General features: G+C 34.8%; 1 long non-coding RNA gene across 1 annotated transcript; it reads right to left on the bottom strand.

Moving 5' to 3' along the window:
• Positions 1-6,091: 6,091 nt before the first annotated feature.
• Positions 6,092-20,354, bottom strand: LOC118344495. The gene is made up of 4 exons (XR_004798304.1): positions 20,343-20,354; positions 19,857-19,861; positions 8,209-8,214; positions 6,092-6,164 (listed from the first exon to the last, which is right to left on the bottom strand). It is a non-coding gene; the product is annotated as an uncharacterized LOC118344495 (long non-coding RNA).
• Between the last annotated feature and the right edge of the window lie 1,584 nt (positions 20,355-21,938).

Below are 21,938 nucleotides of genomic sequence, written 5' to 3'. Positions count from 1 at the left end.
GAATTGGTATAACATGCAATCATTTCTACGCTAATTCTTACTTCTTTATTGCCTGACAACTGCCAGATCGGTTGGCAGAGAAATACCAAAACTGCCAGATGGATTGGAAAATGGATAATATTGTTTAAGAAAATGCATCTCCAGAAGTTACCGATTTTCTATTTCGATTCTGTATTTAATACTTAAACAAGTCTTTTTTTTTAATGTGTTTGCTAATTTTTTTTAAATGTTTAAAGAGATTTAGAAAATATTTAAAATAAAATAAAAGTAAATAAAAATATAATTTATACTATTGTTTATGATAATTAGATACAAATATTTTTCATATAATTTATAGAAATTAATTCAAGTGATTGACCTAGCTTGTTTTCATAACTCATATCAATCTTATCTTATTTTATTTTATTTAATTATTATAATTTTTTTAAATTTGTACAAAATAAAATAAATAATTTAATTTTTTTAAATTTTAAAATAAAAATAATATTAAAAAATATATTCTAATAATATTTTATTTAACTTTTAACTTTAATTCCAACTCATCTCATCTCATCTTATCTATAAAATCAAACCAGGCTTAAGTCCAGATTCAGTGATTTCCCGATTTGTAAGAGTAGATTTTGATCTACAATGAAATACATTTTTTATTTTCATTTCAAATATACAAAAAGTCCAAATTTTAGTATATTTTTTTTCTTTCCTTTTTTTTTTTTTTATTAAGGGAACAATGTGTAAGTGAGTTGAGTTCAACGAGCTGTAGATGGTAAAAATCTTATTGGTTTAACATTTATTCGAATACAAAGCTGGCTTTGAGCTTTTGCATTTTATGTTCGTGAGCAACTTATTTAATATTCGAGCGAATACAGACTTGTTCGCGAGTCACTTTATTTAAATAAATTAGTTTTTTTACATTGTATTATATAACTTTATTAATAATTTTCGACTTTTTTATTAATATCCTTATAAAGTTATATATGCATATATCGATGATTATATTTAGTATTAGAAACTCTAATCTCTATAAATATTTAAAGTATTTTTATTAGAATTATATATATATATTACTATAAAAAATAATAAATATGGAATTAGTCAAGTTTATACGAGTTAAGAGGAGTTTTACACAAATTGTATCATTTAATAATCAATCATAATTTTGTATCCACAAATGACTCATTTAGTAAACGAATAGAACAGAACTCGAGTTTGACCAAATTGATCTAACGTAGGGGTGCTACCCACCATATACGAATGGGTGGCCACCCATCCTCCACCCCATCCCTGCTTGGGCAAGGTGACCTACATCGGCTTGTCGGGCAAGCAGATTGGTGCCTCCATCGTTTGGTCACCCTGTCACCCTATCCAACAACACATTTTTCACATAAAAAAGTCCAACAAAATCGCATTTAATTATGAAAATCTCACAAATACAACAAAAAACCAAAACAAAGATACAAAGTTACAAATCAAACCAAACCAAGTAGTAATCGCACAAATCTTCAAATATGTTCATAGACTTACGGGCCATGGCCACGATCATAGGTCATAAAGATTTGTCCATCTTAGCTAAAACATTTAATGCGATGTAGCGGCTTGGGTCAGGGCTTTTAATGTTGTGTGGCTTCTAATATGACGCTTTTAATGTGACATGGCTCCCTAGGCGAGTCCCAGCAGTGAGTAAACAGCGTTGTCACTTTTGGTGCCCCATAAGAGAATGAAGGGTCATCCGCATATTTCGTTCATTCTACTATCGTAAGTCTTTAATGCCTAATGTAATATGGAACGTCAAAATCAACAGGTCCCACCTGTCCTTTACGGATGATTTCCCACGCTTCATACTTTCCTTTCTCTGGTGCGACTCCAAAAGACTTGGGCCTTTTGGAAGGATCTAGAGCCCCAAGATGATGAGACCAATGCTAAATGCTCAGCATTAGGTCTAGGCCCACTCGTGATGAGGCTGGGTGGGAAATACCCCTCCCAATGGTCTTATCATCATAAATTATGGCTTGGTCGTGACCCACGACAACATAGAGAAGTCGGCTTAGAGGAGCAGGAGAAGAAAAATAGAAGAGGGAGAAGAAGAGAAAGGAGAGGATGGTGAACGCACTGAATGGCCATTGAAGCATGAAAGGAAATGAGAGAAGAGAAGAGGAAGTGAGGACGGCGAGGAAGTTGAGAATGAGATAAATGAGAGAGAGAAAGAAATGTAATATTTATAGTTAGGATTTCTTTTTTTTAAATAGATATGATATTATACATATATATATATATATATATATATATATATATTGGGCGGGGCGGTCTGTGAAATGTGGACAAGCCTAAGGCCCAGCCCGACACCGACCCCGAACAATTCAAATGGGAGTTAATTCTCCCGTCTGTACGTTGTATGCTGGCGAATGCTGCCGCCCACCCCATGAAGGGGTCGAACAGGTGGCCCGGATGCTAGGGCCCAGCCAACAGGCCTAATCTAAAGTAGATTGTGGCCTAATCTTGTTTATCTATAACTCTAATTACTTTAAGGTAAGACCCACGTGTACACAAAAATCTATAAAACTTTCATCTTTATCTCTATTTCTTAACTACTTATTCAAAACTTTCAAACTTTTTATTTTCAAACATACCCAAGAATACCATTTTTGTAGGAAAAAAAAAAGATGTGAAAAATCATCCTGCTGCATAGGGGTGAAAAAAAAAACCGAATCAAATCAGATCGGACAAAAAAAAGAAGGATGTGAAAAAACTCATCCTACTAGATTTGGTTCGGTAATGATTTTATTTTTCTCAAAACCAGTCAAAATTGATTTGATTCCAGTTTTCCTTTTTCTAACACTGAACCGGACTGGTTCATATATATATATATATATTAATTTTTTATATTGTATAAAATATTTTTATATTATATATAATATATATAATTATATATAAAATAATTTTGTATTATATTATAAATTACTAATTAATATAATATGAAATTTTAAATCATAGATAAATAACTATATATTATCACTTAGTCTATTATATTAATAGTTATACTATACTATATCACTATATTATATATTATAATATATCACTATAGTTTATAATACAATTAGAATATACTACAATATATTATCACTATATTATTATATATTATAATATATATTATATAATATATCTGAAACATCAGATCGAATTGGACCGGAACTAGTAAAACCAGAAATACTGGTTTAAGGGTGTAATCGGTACTGTGTCGATTCTTCAAATCTCAAAACCGACATACCAATTCGGTTATAAAATATATCCAAAACTATATCAAACTGGACTGATTATACCCATACTGCTGCAGCCTGCAAAACGAGTTCTTTCTATACCACTCAATATATGTGAAACAACAAACACTAATGTATAGCTCTTATATCTCCTATGAAAACTAAAGTCAACTCACATTCGAGATTGTTTTAAAAAAAAGTTTTGTTCCCCTTAAAATGGTTAATTGTGAATTAAGTTTCAAATAGTTAGTGATGGATGACGAAATTTTGAAATCACTATATGTTAAACACTGTTTAACATTTTCAATTTCTTTGTTCATGATTTTCTCAAATGGGTGTTTGGTAATCTTAGTTTGTAGTTTTTATTCTCAAAAGCCATATTGTATGTTTCTGTCAAAATAAAATATAGGACTCACATAATGAAGAAACAGGGAACCATTCATTCACTTTCATATCAAGTCGCAAGAGCACATGTAGTATGAAATACATGCTATAGTAGACTCTCCTTTTCAAAGAGTGTATGTCCATATCAAATACCGTACAAACCTTAGTCTAAGACACAATTTGTGCGTTTAACCCGAGTTTCCCTATTTGCTCGCTTCCAAGGCGCCAAAGAGAATCTCATATCTGGCATTACTACAGGCTACATAGATTGTGGGGTGTCCATGCACGGTTCTTTTAAATATAATGAACCTCATCTTAGTTTTCACTAAGGCAACATATCTTTTTGTGTCATACTTGTCTCTCTCTATACAAGTATCAAGTGACACAATGTCTCATCTTTATTCGCTACCTCTTTGCAGTGCCAAAGGCGATCACTCATGTGAGTGAGCCGATCTAAGCCTGTTAACATACATTGTGTGTGTATACAATTCATACAATATGATAAAAAAAAATTTGAAAGAAAATATCACACTACATTAATATCTTCAAAAAAAGTTTACATTACTGTGTCAACGGAATATGATATTGATAGGTTTACTTGTGCCATCATCGATATAACCATCTCAAGCAATGTCTGATTTCTCCTTTCCACCATGCCATTTTGTTGTGGTGTATATGGTATCATCAACTGCAGTTTAATTCCTTTTTCATCACATGGCCTTTTGAATTGTTCAGACAAATATTCACGTTCATGGTCAGTTCTTCGAGCCTTCATACTCTTATCTAATTGATTCTCTACCAACCTCATATATTGTTTAAAGCAATTTAATGCTTCAGACTTATGGGAAATCAAATAAACATGATCATATCGTGAAAATCGTCTATGAATATGATGAAATATACAGCCCCGTGTCTCGCCCTCACACTCATTGGGCCATAAATATCTGAGTGGATTAATTGCAATAGAGAAGATGCTCTTGCTGCTTTTCCAAATAGTTTTCTTTTTTATTTTCCCATCAAACAATGTTCACATGTGAACAACGTGACTTTAGTAAGATTGTCTATTAGGCATTCTCTTGCCGAATATGGTTAAGCCTAACATGCCATTTACTTGAATCCAAATTATCAGATTCAGTGAAAAAAAAAAAAGTAGATTAATTCACATTTGAATGATCCAAATCCATTATAATAAAACCGTCTAAAAGAAAAGCAGAACCATAAAAGACATTGTCCAAGAATATGGAAACACCATTGTTTTCAAATAAAATGCGGAAACCAAGTCTTATTAAAGTAACCACAGAAAGTAAATTCCGTCGTATTCTGGGAGCGTATAACACATGATGGAGTAATAGAATGCAACTGCCTCACAAGACTAGTTTGTAGGTACCAACTCCCAGTACCTTCTCACTAAGTTCATTCTCCACTTTGATATCACGACTCCCAACAGGAATTCGAAGATACTCCACAAATCCAACTATGTCACTTGCTATGTGCTCGATCGCTCCTGAATCAACAGTCCACATAGGATAGAAGTGAGTAACCATCACATGACTAGTTTAAGGGGTAGCAAATCGTGTTAATGAGTCGTGTTCGTATTGTGTCAAAGCATGTACATTATACTTAATGGGTCAACACGAACACAACATGTTAAGGATTTCGTGTCAAAATCTCAAACCATAAGACGACCTATTAATATAACGGATTGACACAATACGACCCGGTATGACCCGTTAGTGAATACAAAATAAATTGATACGATACGATACGACACGATATAACTCGTTTCAACTCGTTTACGTTAATGGTGAACAGACCCGTTAGTGACCCATTTGACCTGATTGATTTTATATAAATATTTAAATATAAATAATATCTATAAAAAAAAAAAAAACTAACTACAAGTCTAAAATTACAATCTAAACAATAAAAATATCAACATTAAAATTCTAACAATACCAAATATGATAAGCACACAAATATGATCCAGATACATTGTAATAGTATTAAAATTACATCTCAAGTATAATAAATAAAACACACATTGTAAATATATTAATATTACAATCTCAAATATGATAAAAACACAGATATAAACAAATTTAGAACTTGAAGAAGGAAGTGAAGCATCCTCATTGCCCTTATTGTTCTCCAACTCCATTACATCTTCGATTAACTCGTCTAATTTAACTTCTTCTTGTGTTTCTATTAAAAAAAAAGGCGCAATAAACTCACTGTATGTCAATTCCACAACAAAATTAGACACTTCTGGGCCAAACCCAAGAAAAGCATTAGAGTATTTCTCTTCGGGAATGTCTCTTTCCCTTAGTAGCTTCATTCCAAAACATTTAGTATAAAACCTAACCACCCCAAAAATACATGTAGAGGAAATTAATAAAATCCAAGCATAAAACTCATCAAAAGTTGGGTAGCAATGTCTTGAGATGCATACTTGATGATACGGTCAAGATCACCCACACGATACACTGCATGGAGTAACCGACGCTTATCCTTCTTAGGCCATTCCAACCGCTCGGCGTTGGGAGCAGCAATAGGTGTAGTCTCAGCCATTACAAAACCGAATCAATGTGATTTTTTCTGTTTTAATTAGTCAAGAAATGAATCCAAGAGAAGTATTTAGTCGCCCAGGCTTTCAAATGATATATTTATATATATATATATATATATATATATATACTAGTATAATTATAAAAGAATTCCTTAAAGCCAGTCCGTCCAACGTTCCAAATATAATAGCCTACCAATTGCGTATTAACACCTAGAATTTCTGCCACAGTTAGTGTAAATCAACACTACATGGAATTAGACACTACTGCAAAAGAGACTTTACCCATATGTAGCCCTTTCCCCCTTCGCAAGAGACATAGACCCCTCCAAAAAACCACCCCTTCGAAAGACTTTCTTCTGTAAACAATTGGCGCCTCCTCTTAAATTTTAAAATGTGTCTTCATTATCGCCCGTGTAGATTTTGTCCGCACATCCTTCTCTTTCTCTTTAAAGTAATGTGCATCTAGCTTTCTCATACTGATGCACAAAGTCACTAACTATAATGCTTGAAGTACTAGTTTCCCAAATCAATAACTCAATCATACAAAGCATGCATGCAACATATATATTCCCATTGTTTTATTTCTGTCTCATGGATATGTCTAAGAGTAAAGCATATTGCTGAGTTATAGACTCTTCACCTATAATTTATCATATCATAGGAATTACACTTACAAATTGGAAGACTGATCAAAATGAAGTTATTGATTTGGCCTTGTTAAAGGTAAAATGTCAAGTCAAGAATTTCTAACATATTTCATTCATTTTCTTTTCCTTTTCTCTTTACATCAGTTCACCAAATGCGTGAATCAGACATGCCTGTCCACAGCCATTGCTTTAAGCGATGGCGTACACAAAAGGGTACTCATATCTCTAATCAGTCCAAACTGAAATTCAATGATATCAAGAATGACATATATTAATGGACTCCAGCTATCAAAGTAAGAGATGGGCAGATGCTATGATTTTTCTTTTTTCTATTATAAGAATGCAGATAGAGAAACCTTGAGCAAAAAACATCACCGTAAAATAAAATCAGAGTAAAGCCTAAAAAGCTAGACAAACTAATATAAGTGATTTTCTTTGATAGAGGATTGTGTAAAAAAAAAAATAAAACTTTTCAAACATTTTGTCAAACACCAGTAGTGTCTTGGCATATAGTGTAAAAGATGATAAATACCTGAGCAACACCAAGGCCACTGAAGTCAGCCATGAATAACCGTTAGTTGGTGACAAACTATGGTGGCCAACGGACGGACTAGTGGAGATGGATTGTGCTTGTGTAGTGGGCGATGAAAATATTTGAGGAAATCAGCACTTAATTGGCCTGGGCAAAATCTGGAGTAATCAATCTGGGCGAAATCGGCCCAGGAGGACAACGACGGACTGGTGGTTGTGGACTAGTGGCGGTGGAGGTCTGCTCGGCTTTGGTTCTGGACGCACACGAGAAGGGCTAAGCTGAAGTCGAAAGCAATTCTCTCAACTTAAGTGTTTTGCAATTCCTATCCCATGCACATGAGTCTAGCGTGATTTCTGAGGTGATAGCTTCTAAGTGGAGGGCTGTTATTCCTTGAAAATTAGACCGATCGCTTAGAAGCAGCTCTGTAATTATAAACCAAAGCTAAAAGATGAGCCACGTAACAAAGATTTTGCTCGTTCTTCCCCACAACACTTTACATGGACAAAGACCTAAAAAATGACTAAATTACTGAGAAATGACCTCGAATAATAGTTGAATATGAATTAGGATCCTCAGTGACTTTGCATTAGAGTTCTTAAAATCCTAACTTAATTATCCTAGTTCAAAATTTTGTTATCCTTTGGTGATATACAATGAATTAAATCCTATGAAATTTGAACTACGTAATCAACAATACTAGTTTAGAACTCCACCATAATCCTACCCCCAGATAACTACCTTTTTCATACAAACCACAAAGAAAGTTGCAAGACAGCTAAAAGATATATGATCAAGCAAATGCCAAACCTAGTACTACTACATCCCAACCTCAGTCTCAGATTCAAAAACTGAGGTTACAGAGAGTGAAGATGAGTGTGGAAGGCCCTAGAAGGATTAGTGTAAGCAGCAGATCATCTTTATAGCATCCACTTTAGTGAATTCAGTATAGTATGACGCCACATAGAAATTGGAGAGGAGGGTGCCGCAAATCTGTGCCTGTATGAGGAAGACGCCGACAGTTTGAGAGACTCGTGAGCCGTGGGAGACGGGGCATGGGGCCGTGGGCGATGAGTTACTGGGTTGAAGAGACCAAGAGGGGTGGCATCACCGTGAAGAGAACTGGGGGGAGGGGGGTGGGTTAGGACTTAGGAAAGGAAGTGTTTTGAGTTTTAGGATTTTAGAAAAAAAAACTTGGGGGGGGGGGCGTGGGTTAGGAAAGGAAGTGTTAGAGTTTTTTGAGTTTTAGATCTAAGGGTATAACAGTAAATATCATTTTCTTAACGGGTCATAACGGGTTGACCCGTTAAGCAATTCGTGCCTTAATGGGTCAACTCGTTTTTACCGGAACCTGTTAAGACTAAATCCTAACACGCTTTTATCATGTCATGTTCGTGTTGAGTTAACAGGTCGTGTCACATATTGCCACCCCTAAAATCTAGTTACAAAAACAGAAAGAGAATAATCAGATTGTACATTATTTGGCTCATTACAGTCACGAGCGAATTCTTTCTTTCCATAGTTAAAGCAGTCATGTTTGGACTTATTCTTCTCGCACTTGCTTCCCTTGGTGCACTTGAAAGTTTCTGACTCTTTTTGCAAACATCCAATAATTACCCCAAGCTTGTTATTCTTGCGCTTAGCTCTAACTACCTTACGCGAGCCAGATTCAGCCACATAGGATGAATGTTTAGGCTTAATAGCCTCTAGGCGCTCGGCCTCAAGTTCCAAATAACGTGACACATCATCAAAGGTTTTGATGTTCTCATTGTGCGTCAAATTATGGCTCATTGTTTCCTAAGACTTGGGTAGTGAGCGTATCACCGCTTGAACTTGTTAATCATTAGTCAGATTGTTTCCAACCACTTTTAGTTCACGGATCATTGATGACATCATTCTCAGATGCTGCTTTGTCATGTGTTCAAAGCACATTTTGTAAGAATCAAACCTCATAGTCAGTCCATGCAACCTTGTGGCAGAAGTTCAGAGGAACTTCACTTTCAGCGCTTACCACATACTCTGAGCAGTGTTGTACTCCTCAAACTTCACTTTCAGTGGTTGCCACATTGATCTTTCTTGAGTCAATTCTCAAAGGTCTCATAATCCTTTCAATTTCGTTCTAATGTCTCATTCTCAGGCTCAGTTAGGGAGTGAGTTAAGGTCTCCAAGACCTCTTGTCATTCAAGATATATTGGATCTTACAATGTTAAATGTCATAATTCTCCCCCATTCAGTTTTCTCATTTGTTCAAATCAGCAACATTACCTTTTGATACCAATTCACTACAAAAAATGGACAAATTAGATATTACATGCACACCTAAAAAAATTCCGCGTTAATCTAAGTTAAAGAGAAAAATAATTTAGACATGTCCCAAGATTGAAAATTCGCTAGGCTTCTTAATCATTTCTTACGTTACAATGCTTAATTATTAACTTTCAACTTAATTTTTGCGCAATTTTTAATTATATGGGACTAAAAAACTCAATTTAATTTTAACCATAATCCCACTAATTCTCACTTAAAAATAATATTTGTAAGCCAAAATAAAAATAAATAGCCTTACTAATCCGGTGATAATTTCATAAATCAATCATATATATGAAGAAATAATTATGACAAAATAAATAAAAATAAAGCAGAAATTATTTTTTTTCGGCACAATTAATTTATAAATAAAATAAGAGCCCCACCTATCACCAAAGGAAGCAGCAGTCTAATGGTGCGCCTACCCCTTGGATCCCTATAGGTCATGCATTGAAATCACATGAAAATACTAGTTTTTCCATTTTAACACAATAAACCTTACAGGTTGGGCCAGAAAATGGGTCATAAGCCTAAAAAACCTTCAAGCTTCTGCAAAAGTTAAAAGGCATTCGCGGGCTGGGTTGAAAAATAATAAGCCCAGATTCATTTTTTTTTTTAAATAATTGAATAAAACTGACCCAAGAGATAAAGCAGAAGGCAAATTTATAAATGAGAATTAAAGACGTGAGCAAAGGAGTTAAGGACATAAATTAAAGTTGGGGGCACAAGGAAGGAAACTAAGTTTAGCAACATAAAGATGGAAACTTAGGTTGTGTTTGGATGTTGAGCTGAACTGAGTTGAATTGAGTTCTTTATAAATAGTAGTGAGTTGAGTAGTGGAGGGAGTTATGTGAGCCCATCTAAACTGAATTTAAAGTGTGTTTGGATGTTAAGATGAGTTTAGTACTTTTTATGAAAATTTGAAAAAGGTTATAGTTCCCACGTATAAAGATGTTTTAAATTAAAAAAGGCTGTGAGTCCCACGTGTAAGAAAATTTTGAGTTGGGATGAATTTAGTAATTTGAGAGTTGAGTGTTTAGATGTTAGACTCAAATTAAAATTAGACTAAGCTCAACTGAATTTGGGAACCAAACACAGCCTTAGTCAAGGGCACTAGGACAGAAACTAAGGGGGGATATAATGATAGAAACTACAGTGGAGAACTAAGTTTGGAAGCATATGGGTAGACAAGGTAGAAACACAAAGGCATATATACATAGATGCATAAAAACAAAGAGTAATAAAAAGGTTATTGACTAACCTTCTTCTAAATGGCTTCCCCACAAGCTCTATATTTGCTACACTCTAACTAAGGGATCCAACTCCTGAAGGTGGTATTTTAAACCTAGACCCGTTGAGTAAAGAGCTCGGTTCTCCATTTCTTAAAACTTGACCAACGACTTGGGATGAAAACCAGCATCTTCCTAGGCCGGCCTTAAAAACTTTAAAGGCCATTTGGATGTGGAGTAGGTCGATATAAATAGGGGTGCAACAGGTCCAATTTTGGACAAATTTTAGAACCGAACCCATATACACCGGTTTTGCATTTTCAAGAACCGATACCGCACGGTTATCCTCCTAAACAGGTATTTCCGATTTTACCATTTTCAGTCCGGTTCGGTCCAATTTTTCAATTTTAATCAAGTGCCAATGAGTCATAAAAAAATATGTTGTAAAAAATACAGCTATAAAAAAATGATTTAAAAAATCCGTTGTATTAAAAAAAAAAAACTGCTATAAAAAACTGAAAATGAAAATCTGTTGTAAAAAATAATCTGCTATAAATAAAACTATAAAAACAGAAAATGAAAATTTGCAATAAAAAAATCTGCTATAAAATAAAACAAGTCCGGAAGTCCATATTACAACAAGACCATATTAGAAGCTACAACGCAAGTCTAGATTACAAGCTACCACACAAAGTCTAGATTACAAAATAAAACTAAAAATAAAATACTAATAGTCTCCTCAAGTGTCCACATTACAAAATAAAAAGACAGTGCCAATATTAATTGTTTACGCAATAAGAAAAATACAACCAGAACAAAGAGCTATGCACCAAGCCACCAACTCCAACCGTCCATCCAAACAAACCTTGCAATTGTATTAAAATAAACCGAACATTTAATTCCAATTAAAAGTTATTAATTACATTAAATGAAAAAAAAACCTGGAGGAAAGAAGTGTAAAAAGATGCCCTACCTTAACCATCTCCAATAACAAAAACAGGTTTTAAAGAACTTTCAACTTCTTCCTTAAGCTCTAAACAAAAGGGAAAAAAAGCAAGATAACTAAAACAATTTCAAAATATGATATATAATATAGAGACACTAAAAAAAAGGTGAATGAGGCAACATACATGTATCAAAGTTATAAAATTCATCAACATCATCTATTAAACTTCGAATGCTAATCGAGGCAGAAGAAGAATAGAGCCAATTTTATGCACAAATAAGGGCGTCTACCATAAGTAGAGATAAGCTACTGCGAAAATGATCAAGTACTCGACCTGCTATGCTAAAAGCCGACTCAGAGGCCACTGTAAATACCATAATTGCAAGAATATTCCGCACAACTTTTGAAAGTATGCGGTATCTAATGAAGTTAACATTCCACCAAGTCAACAAGTCGAATTTAACATCATCTTCTTTACATTTTTCAGACAAATACCTCTCCACTTCGAATTTACTCTCCAAAGAGTTGTTTTGACTTTGAACGCTTCTTAAATCGAGCTAATTTAAATGACCTCATATGTTCTACCTGCCTAGTTGAACTTGTAGTACTAGTTCCTTCCTCCCTTGCTTGATTGGCTAATGGTTTGAACTTGTACTCCAACATCACCTCCATCATTTTTGCAATAACTATTGTACAAACAAGCCAAGGCATCTTTAACCCAATCCACCAACATAACAACATACATTTCTTCGAAACAAAATTGAAGATATTGCAATTTATATTGAGGATCAAGAACCAACCTAACATACAACGAGAGAATCATTTTTTCGAAACTTCCCCACTACTTCTCAAATTTAGATTTCATATTATATGATATTGACCTTAAATTATGCGACCATTCCATACACTTCAAATTAATTGCATCTTGAATTTTCGTTAGCTCCAGAAAAAAAAAAAATTATAAGTGATATAATTGGCCCCCGAGAAACACAAGGTTGCATCATAAAAAAGCTTAAGAAACTTTACAAACAACCTACTATTAGTCTTAGCCCAATCATCCTTGGTTGGAGGCCCTAACTTGGGATGCCACTCCCTTAGTCAACTCACTAATATCATATCATCATCCTCACTATCACCGTCTCCAACACTCTTAACATACCCCGAATCTTCATCTTCTAACCGTTGAAATTCTTATTGAAATTTTTCAGCCCTATCCAACATCATAGAAAGAGTTTCAACGAGTTGCTACGTCTAAGCATATGTGACTTTTACAAGTAATATCCACACTATTACAACATTACTTAAATGTACTCCATCTTTGTGGAGAAGATTTCACATACTTCACAGCCCCTCTAATTCTTGCAATTAATTGATCTAATTCCTTCAATCCATCTCGAACAATCAAGTTCAAGATATGAACATAACATCTCATATGCAAGAACTCATGTTCCAAAATTGTATCATTTATATTCCTTGTCTTTCTTTTGATATATGAAATTTCTCCATTATTTGAACTTGCATTATCGAGTGTAATTGTATGTATTTTGGACCTCCCACATTCAATCAAACACATTTCAATTTTATTACCAAGTGTCTTACCCTTATGGTTTTCCACCTTACAAAAATTGATAAGTCTTTTGTGTATTTTCTAATCTTCATCAATAAAATGTACGATGAGACACATGTAGTTAAAATTTTACACGGATGTCCATGTATCCGTGATTTGACAAATTTGCTACTCCTTAAGAGCACTTTTCAACTTGTCTTTCTCTCTCAAATAAAGTTTAAAAACATCTTTTGCAACCGTTATACGTTATGCAATCCCAGCCCATCTAGGTTGCACAACAAACATAAATCTCTTAAATCTCTCCCCTTCCACAAATCTAAAAGGCATCTTATCAATAATCAACATTTATACTAAGGCTTCTTTACAAACTTCAACACTAAAAGCAATAGGTACAAGCCCCTCACTGGTTTCTTCAGGATTGAAACCTAATACAGATTGGCTTTTATCCAATTTCCTAATTGGAGACTTCTTACATTGTTTTTCTAACTGCTGCAACATTGATCTTGTGCCATTTACATTAGGATCATAAGCATAAGTAGCCCCACAAAAGTTATGTGCAGCCCTAGGTCTTGACTTATCGTCAGTTTTAATCTTTGTAAAATACTCCCAAATTACAGATCTTTTCCTACCAATACCAATAGATATAACAGCTCGCTAGAAATTTAATGGTGTAATTTCTATAGACTTTAAGAACCTCATGGAAATTATGTAAGTTTTCTTGAATCGGCCAATCGGGTATGTTTTAGTCTGTCAGCATCGTCACTGTTACCACTCACCATGATGCCAGAAGCGTGATTTTATTTATTTGAGGTAGTTAGAAGTTTTAAATGCGATATGATTTGCACCATTAGACTCAATTGAGTATTTAGGATCTTATAGCGCAACAAACTCATTTTTAGTTTTCAAATGAAATGCTTAGTCAAAAACGCATTTTGTTTATTTCGAGGTACTTCGGGGTTGAATTTCGATAAACGAATTGCATAGTTAGGTTAGTGTATATGTTTAGGATTTTACAGTGTAAATTTTATTTTCACTTTTCCCGAAATGAATAGTAATCTCAATAGTAGCACCAAGTGCAATGTTTTCAAAATCACAATGTGGAATATCCAATAGGATAGGAAAGTTTTGTTTGGACACTTGGCAAGACCTTAGCCACACTTGGTGAATAGTATTGGACACTTGGCATCAAAATGAACCATGAGATAGAATTGTGAAAGAAATCAATATATGAGATCATGCCACTTAAGCAAAACCATATTTCATCCAACCATCCAGATTATGTCAAACCAAAGAGGGTTTCAACCTTAGTAAAATCCCAAATGGTTGGAATCCAATTGAAACTCCAAAAATTTGGTTGAAACCGAAAATGGTTTCCCCAAACCCTAAAGTTGGCCTCTAAACCCTATTTAATCTGATTTCTAGCATTGTATTTAATCACTTGATTAAATCACTTTCACATGATATTATTTCCTCAAATTCATGTTATAACATCATTATTCAATCTTATAAATCTTGAAAACATGATTGGGCCAAGAAAAATTTAATTTGAACTTGATAACATCTCAAACCCTAACAAAACCCTCTTTAAATCCCAATTGAAGCCCACTTATTTAAGGCTCATTAAGGTACCGTTTGGATGTTAAGTTGAGTTGAGTTCTTTATTAATAGTAGTGAGTTGAGATGGTAGAGTAAATTTTGTGGGACCAGCCTAAGATGAGTTTAGATGTGTTTAGATGTTAAGAAGAGTTTAAATGTATTTATGAAAAATTGAAAAATGTTGTGGGTCCTGAGTTTAAAGATGTGTTGAGTTGAAAAAGGTTGTGATTTCATGTGTAAAGAGGTTTTGAGTTGAGATAAATTTAGTGATTTGAGAATTAGGTGTTTGGATATTAGACTCAGCTTAAAATTAGACTGAACTGAATTGATCTCAAATCAATCCAAGTTCCAAACAGGGCATGCCCACGAATTTTGGCCACCTTGGCAAAGTTTCTTAAGAAAGTTTCCACCCACTCAAGGCTAATCATCCACTGCTCATGATAGTCCCAAAGTCGTGCATCATGTGGAGGCCAAAGTTCACTTCACCACCACTCTTCTCTTGGAAGTTTCCTTGGCTGAAAACCACTAACTATTTGCACCTTTTTGTGACCTAATCACCATCCATCAAGGTGTCACTCAAGCCCATACTTCACTTTTCAGAAGTGTATTAGGTGTGCATGTAACATCCCGATCCCGAAAGTTCGGAGAGTTAGCCCTTAATATCTAAAATCAACTTAAATAACACAACTATAAAATCCAGAAAATCTCATAAAATATTAATCTATTTAATCAATCCAAAAATCTAAGTTTCTCCATGGGGACAATAAAGAAATTCTCAACAACATATATTAGAAATCCTCCAAAAACTTGAAATTATCCTTAACTCATCAAATCAAAATACCCGAAAAATAAAATCAGCTTACTAACTACGACTCTCAAATAAGTACTTGTACTCTCAGGTACTTATTCCACTTCGAACATCACACCTTGCTAAAACTTCCTACTCTTATTCTCCAGCTGAACCATCAAAATTATCTGAAAAATATATGGAGATAAGGGGTGAGTTATCAACAACTCAGTAAACAAACGACATATACTAGTGTGTAAACATGAGCACTTCCAGAGTTTGGAATGCAGAACAAAAATATTTTCTTTCAGGATGCAGAATCAGAATAATGTTTTCAAAATGTAGTGTCAGAACATGTTATAAAAAATATTAGAGCAAAAGTTCAAAAATATTCATAATCAAAATCCCTTGGGTATAGCATAAACTGATACATCACATCTTATCTTATCATATCAGAACATATACCATGTTTAACCCCTGTGGTAGGGTTGTGCAAACCCCGGTAGCTAACCGAGCAGAAACAGAATGTCAATCTTCCCTTATCTCCAATTATTTTTCAGATGATTTTTTAATAGTCCAGCTAAGGATCAGGATTATGGAGCATCAGTGAGATGATTATTTAAGTATAGTGGATTACTCATAGAAGATTTATGAGAAGTGACTGATTTTATTAAGAGATTTTGTAGTATTCTGATGACGTTATATTTTGCAGTCTATAAATATATGGATGAATTGTGAGTTTTAAGTTATAGGGAGTAACTCTTCGATCCCTGCGGGAACAGGGCGTTACAGTGCAAGTCATCCTTTCACTTACTCCACCCATTTTCATTTCTATTCTTGGAGAGAACGGCTGGTTTGGCTTCAGAGATGAGATGAGATAGTTTTAAATGAAAGTTGAAAAAAAATATTGTTAGAATATTATTTTTTTTAATTTATTATTGTTTTGGGATTTGTAAAAGTTGAATTGAGATTTGAAAAAATTGAATTGTTAATTATATTTTATGTGAGAATTTGGAAAAGTTGTAATGATGAGATGAGATGAGATGAGATGAAATACTTTCTAAATTCAAACGGGGCCTTAGAAACTCTATTTGGCAGTTTTCTAAGCCTTTTTACGGGCCATTTTTTAAACCCTTATAAGTATTTTATCACAATGGTTCCGTCATGATAGAGTTTCTTCTTTGACTCTAGTTTTCGTGGATACCTTATTTATTTCATTTTATGGTCATTTGATTGGTCAAAAGTTATTTTAACCATAAAAAGGTTAATTTGGGCGATAATTTGGATAATATTGTATTTTGGAGTTTTTGACCAAACTAATGGACAAATCTTGGTCCAAACTCTTTATGGAGTGTTTTTAACATGTTTATATGCATGTTTGGTGGAGATTAGTTGTATCATTAAATCTTCGGTGAAATATTTTCCTAAATCTAAAAAGTTAGAAACTGGAAAAGGAAAAATAATTTCTGTTTTAAGGAAGTTTAGACTTTTGTGATCTTTTATTACTCCAATGGATTTGATTAGTTTATTGGATTATATCAAGCCTTTTATATGCATGTTAAGATGTTATTTTGAAGATTTTTTGTGTTAGTTTCAAAAATATGATTTTTTTATGCAAGAGAACACTTAGTTAGGTTAAAAGGTTGATGATTTCAGCTAGATCCATGTTTTGGTTTATTTTTAGCCTTTTGATTTTAATTTTAATGCTTGGATATACTTTATGACACATTTTTAAACCATATTATGTTTTGGTTTGAAGATCTCATCATGGTTGTCTTAGATCAAGTGTTTGATCAAAGCAAATTGAGAAAAAAATTTTGTTTTTGACTTGAGTGTTGGAGCCGAGTACTTCAAGCGAGATTTTGTGATTTTTGGTGACTTTTATGTGTTGATTCAAAGCATGTTAGTTTTTAGGAATGAGTTATGAAGCATTTTAGAAGAAATTTTTGGATTCTTTTAGTTCATGGAAATGTTTTGAAATAGGTCAAACCTTGATATTCAAGAGTTTGTATTTTAGTTAAAAAGATTAGATCTTTTTGCTAAAATGTTTTGTGTTTATGTGAAGTATATTTTTATTGGATGTTTTAAGCATGTTTTTAAACTTAGGATATGAGGATCTTTGTTGCAATATTTCAATTTGATCATGAGTTTTGGAGTTCGAAGGAATTGCAACAAAAATAAAGAGATATGGCCTTTGGAAGTTTCGGCCCTATGATGTTTTTCATAGTTGTGTTTGATTTTAATTTTGTCTAAGTTTATATTTGATTTTAGGAAAATTTACATTACAAATGTAAATTTTGATATTTTTGGAATTAGGAAGTGAAATCCTTAAATTAGGGATAAAATTGTCATTTTTCCACATATAGATGGTAAAATGGTAATTTTATTCTAAGTTAGCATTTTTCATGTTTCTAATTCTAAGTGATAAAGTTTCAAACTTTTAGAATCCTGACTTACAGTTTCTCGTATTTTGTGTTTAATCCTTGTAACACGATGATCACTGTAAGTTAGCTTCTAACTTACCGTCAAATTATTGTGTATGTACTCTGGTAAGGGAACTATGGTTTATGTACTTATGTTATCATATATTCCATGCAATACCATGTCACTACATGTTTATCTATTATACAATATGTAACGTCCGTCCTTGTGGTAGAACTTTAGAAAATAGCTTTTAAGAAAAGAAAACGGGAATTACTAATCCTTTTAAAACTTTTTCCATTCATTCACAGGATATAAAAGATTCTAAGTTTAAAACTAAAATCCACTCTATGAATATAAAAGAGAGTTTTGCAACGGAAATTATTAAATTAATTTAAAAGTTTTCTACAAAAAATTGATTTTCATACATTACATAAAAACATGCTTAGGCTTCAGTCACACTTCCCTTGGGCAGTGTCTATCTTGACGCTTCGTCCTCATGTTGTCCTTGAGAGAGAAATGGACATACATTAAAACTAACATGAGTCAAATATTCAGTAAACATTACTTCATACTATAAAAATATACTAATATAGTTTTTCATTCATGCATTCATCATTCATCATACATACTTTACGTAAAACATTCATTTCATTTGAAAACATTACAAGGGAGATTTTTCTTTAAAAAGGTTTTCCTTTCATAGAACATTTCTCACACCCTGTACTTTTATTCATAAAGAAATTAAAGCATACATTCATTCATTCATTCATTCTTTTCACTTTTCATCTAGTCGGTGCACATTATTACGCCCCGTGTATTGGGGTTAACTGTCTTTTAGATCTGGATTCCTCTCGTGGCCACAGGTTAGGAATTTCTTTCAGTCAGGGGGTAGCACTAGGTGCACCGCCAGTACTACTTACTCGGCATTACAATCTGCCCAATCTTTTGGTACTCATTTATTCAGTCATGGTCGTTACATATTTTCATACATTAAAACATTCAATACATTTCATTCATTCCTTTTAGTCCTTTCCTTTTGAAGTCTTTTCATTCATCAGTCCATTCATTTCATAAACATTATTTAAAAGCATAAGCATAAACATCATCTGTAAATATCATTTCAAATTAGAAGCTTAAACATCATCATAAACATCATTTCATAGTATCATTTCATAGCGTCATTTAAATACACTTTCATCGCATCATTTAAACATCTTTTAAAGCATCAAGCATAAACCTCAACATTTCATTTCATGAAAAATACAGACAATACATGCTACATATATCATCCATTCACATGCATACAACTATTATTTGGAATGCATAAATAGGAGCTACCAAAGAGGGTCTTTACTTACATATATATTTAAACACTTATACTTAACATATTTTCATAAACATCATTTCATTTCATTCAAAAGCATCATAAAGAGAAACATTTCTTTTCATTTCATATCATTTAGAAAACTCCATAAAAATATGAACATAATACTTACCTGGATTCCATGCTATTTATATTTCATGTAGTTCATTCATGTGTATGTCAGATGGGAACCTACATACATATATAACCTTAACGTCATTCCCTTTTCAAGTACATAAATAACTAAACTTAGAAAATACATAAACTCTTCTTCACTAGGACTTCCTTCACTTAGACACACTCTACCATCCAAGTCCATCTTCTATGCTTTCCTTTATCACGTTTTCTCAATCTCAAGGTCGTAATTGTGACCCGCTTGAGGTCACCTTTCAAACACATAGCCTCTATTTCATGTTCTTATTCTTCAAAGTGAACTGTCTTAATTCACCTTAAAGGCTAAGACACACCATCATTTTGATCACACTCTTCCTACCAAATCATTCATCCTGATGCACAACTTGGACCAGCCAAGTTATACATCTCAACCTTAGCCAATACATACACCCTTCTTTCCTTCATGTGCAACCTAACTGACACTCCACCATAATCTTAACCATGCATAATACACAACTTTAAGCCAACCTCGAGACTTAACATCGTGTACTCATGCTTAAGACAGATTATCCATTACGTGTGGTAAACAAGCTCGATACTCCGATACTAACCATCAACTCAACCCAACTAACACTTCATGGTACACAGCACGTCCAAACTACATAACTTATCTCGACACTTCACTTGACCTACATGACGTACAACCATATCATGGTTACGCCACATCCCATCACTTCACATAGCTTATAGCCACTTCCAAACTACACCATGATCCCATCACCTCACATGGTATCCGACCATTACACAAACTGCATAGTGATCACATCAATGCACACAATACGATCACATCACAATTCCACAGCTAGTCCCGTCATTTCACAACATACTGCCATACCACCACTATGTCACAACTGTACAACTCCATCATTTCACGCTACTTATGGCCACAACACTACACAATATTTTTCAACACTTCAACTATATGGTCACATCACAAACTACTCCACAAATATGCAACCATCCCACACTTCAAACTACATAATCCCGAACATGCTCCACAACACTTCACATCATCAACAACTTCGTTCATAGATCACAACACCGCACACTTCACAAAAACAACACAGTCCACAACAACATCCAGCTTCACAATAAATAAACTTTCGAGAGAAAGGTAGAGAGATTATACCATGCGTCGGGGCCGATCCGTTGCATCGCTTGCTGTCTGGCATGGTCCCGTAGTGGCGGCTATGCACATGCAAGGAGGGGTCGGTTGAGGTGCGGTGGTCACTGTTGTGACATTAAAACAGGGGCTAAGCTAGGGTTTGGAGGGTTTTGTGGTGGCGGTAGGAGGTGGGCTTTGGTCTCACGGTGGAGATTGGAGGCTGGCTTAGCTGTGCACAATGGGGGAAAAAGGGTGTGTGCGATGGGCATTGTGGCGCTGAATGGCCATGGAGGGAAGAGAGAAACGAGGGTGTTGATCTATTGTGAGGGGTGTGATGGCCGTGGGTAATGGCGAGCTAGTGGTTGACGACAGCTTAGGAGGAGCTGCGATGACTCTAGAAGAACAAGAGGACGCGGTTGAGAAAACAGAGGGAGAGAGATCCGTGGGCTTTAGGGATTGGGGGTGGAGCAGCGGTGGTCCACAACGTGGAAGAGGCTCGTGGCGGTGGCTGGTGGTGCTGGGTTATGCCGTTGTGACGCTATGCGTAGCAAAAGAGAGCCTGTGGGTGAGAGATCGGGATGAGCCCAAGAGAAACCATGAGAAAGGGGGAGAGAACGTGGGGCTTGGCTGAGCATGGAGGAGCAAGGAAAGCTTCGGCGAAAGGGGCTGGTGATGTCGTGATGGTGGCAGTAGTTGCAGGTGGCGACAGATCTAAAGGAATCCGAGAGAGAAATGAGGCTCCAGGAAGAGGAGAAAGGGAGAGACATGGGGCAGGCGGAGGAGGTCGGTGAGCTCGTGGGCTTCTCACGGTGGCGACGTGGTGGAGAGAAATCAAGTGAGGAGAGAAGAGAGAGAGAGAGAGAGAGAGGCTCATGGGAGAGGAGATCAGTGTGGGGAAGGTGGCCGACGGTGGTGGCGCGACTGGGCTGCGGGTGGGAAGCCGAAAGGAAGAGGGGGAATCGGGGGAGGGGGCGTAGGCTGGAGGGAGGGGAGGAGAGAGATGGAGGAAGGGAAATGGGAAAAGAGTTAGGATTTTTGGGATTAAATCCCAACTCAAAGGTCC

Source organism: Juglans regia, chromosome 1, assembly GCF_001411555.2.
Source record: "Juglans regia cultivar Chandler chromosome 1, Walnut 2.0, whole genome shotgun sequence".
In the NCBI taxonomy this organism is placed as follows: Eukaryota; Viridiplantae; Streptophyta; class Magnoliopsida; order Fagales; family Juglandaceae; genus Juglans; species Juglans regia.
The sequence above is the reverse complement of the archived record's forward strand: the minus strand, read 5'-3'. Positions and strand labels throughout refer to the sequence as shown.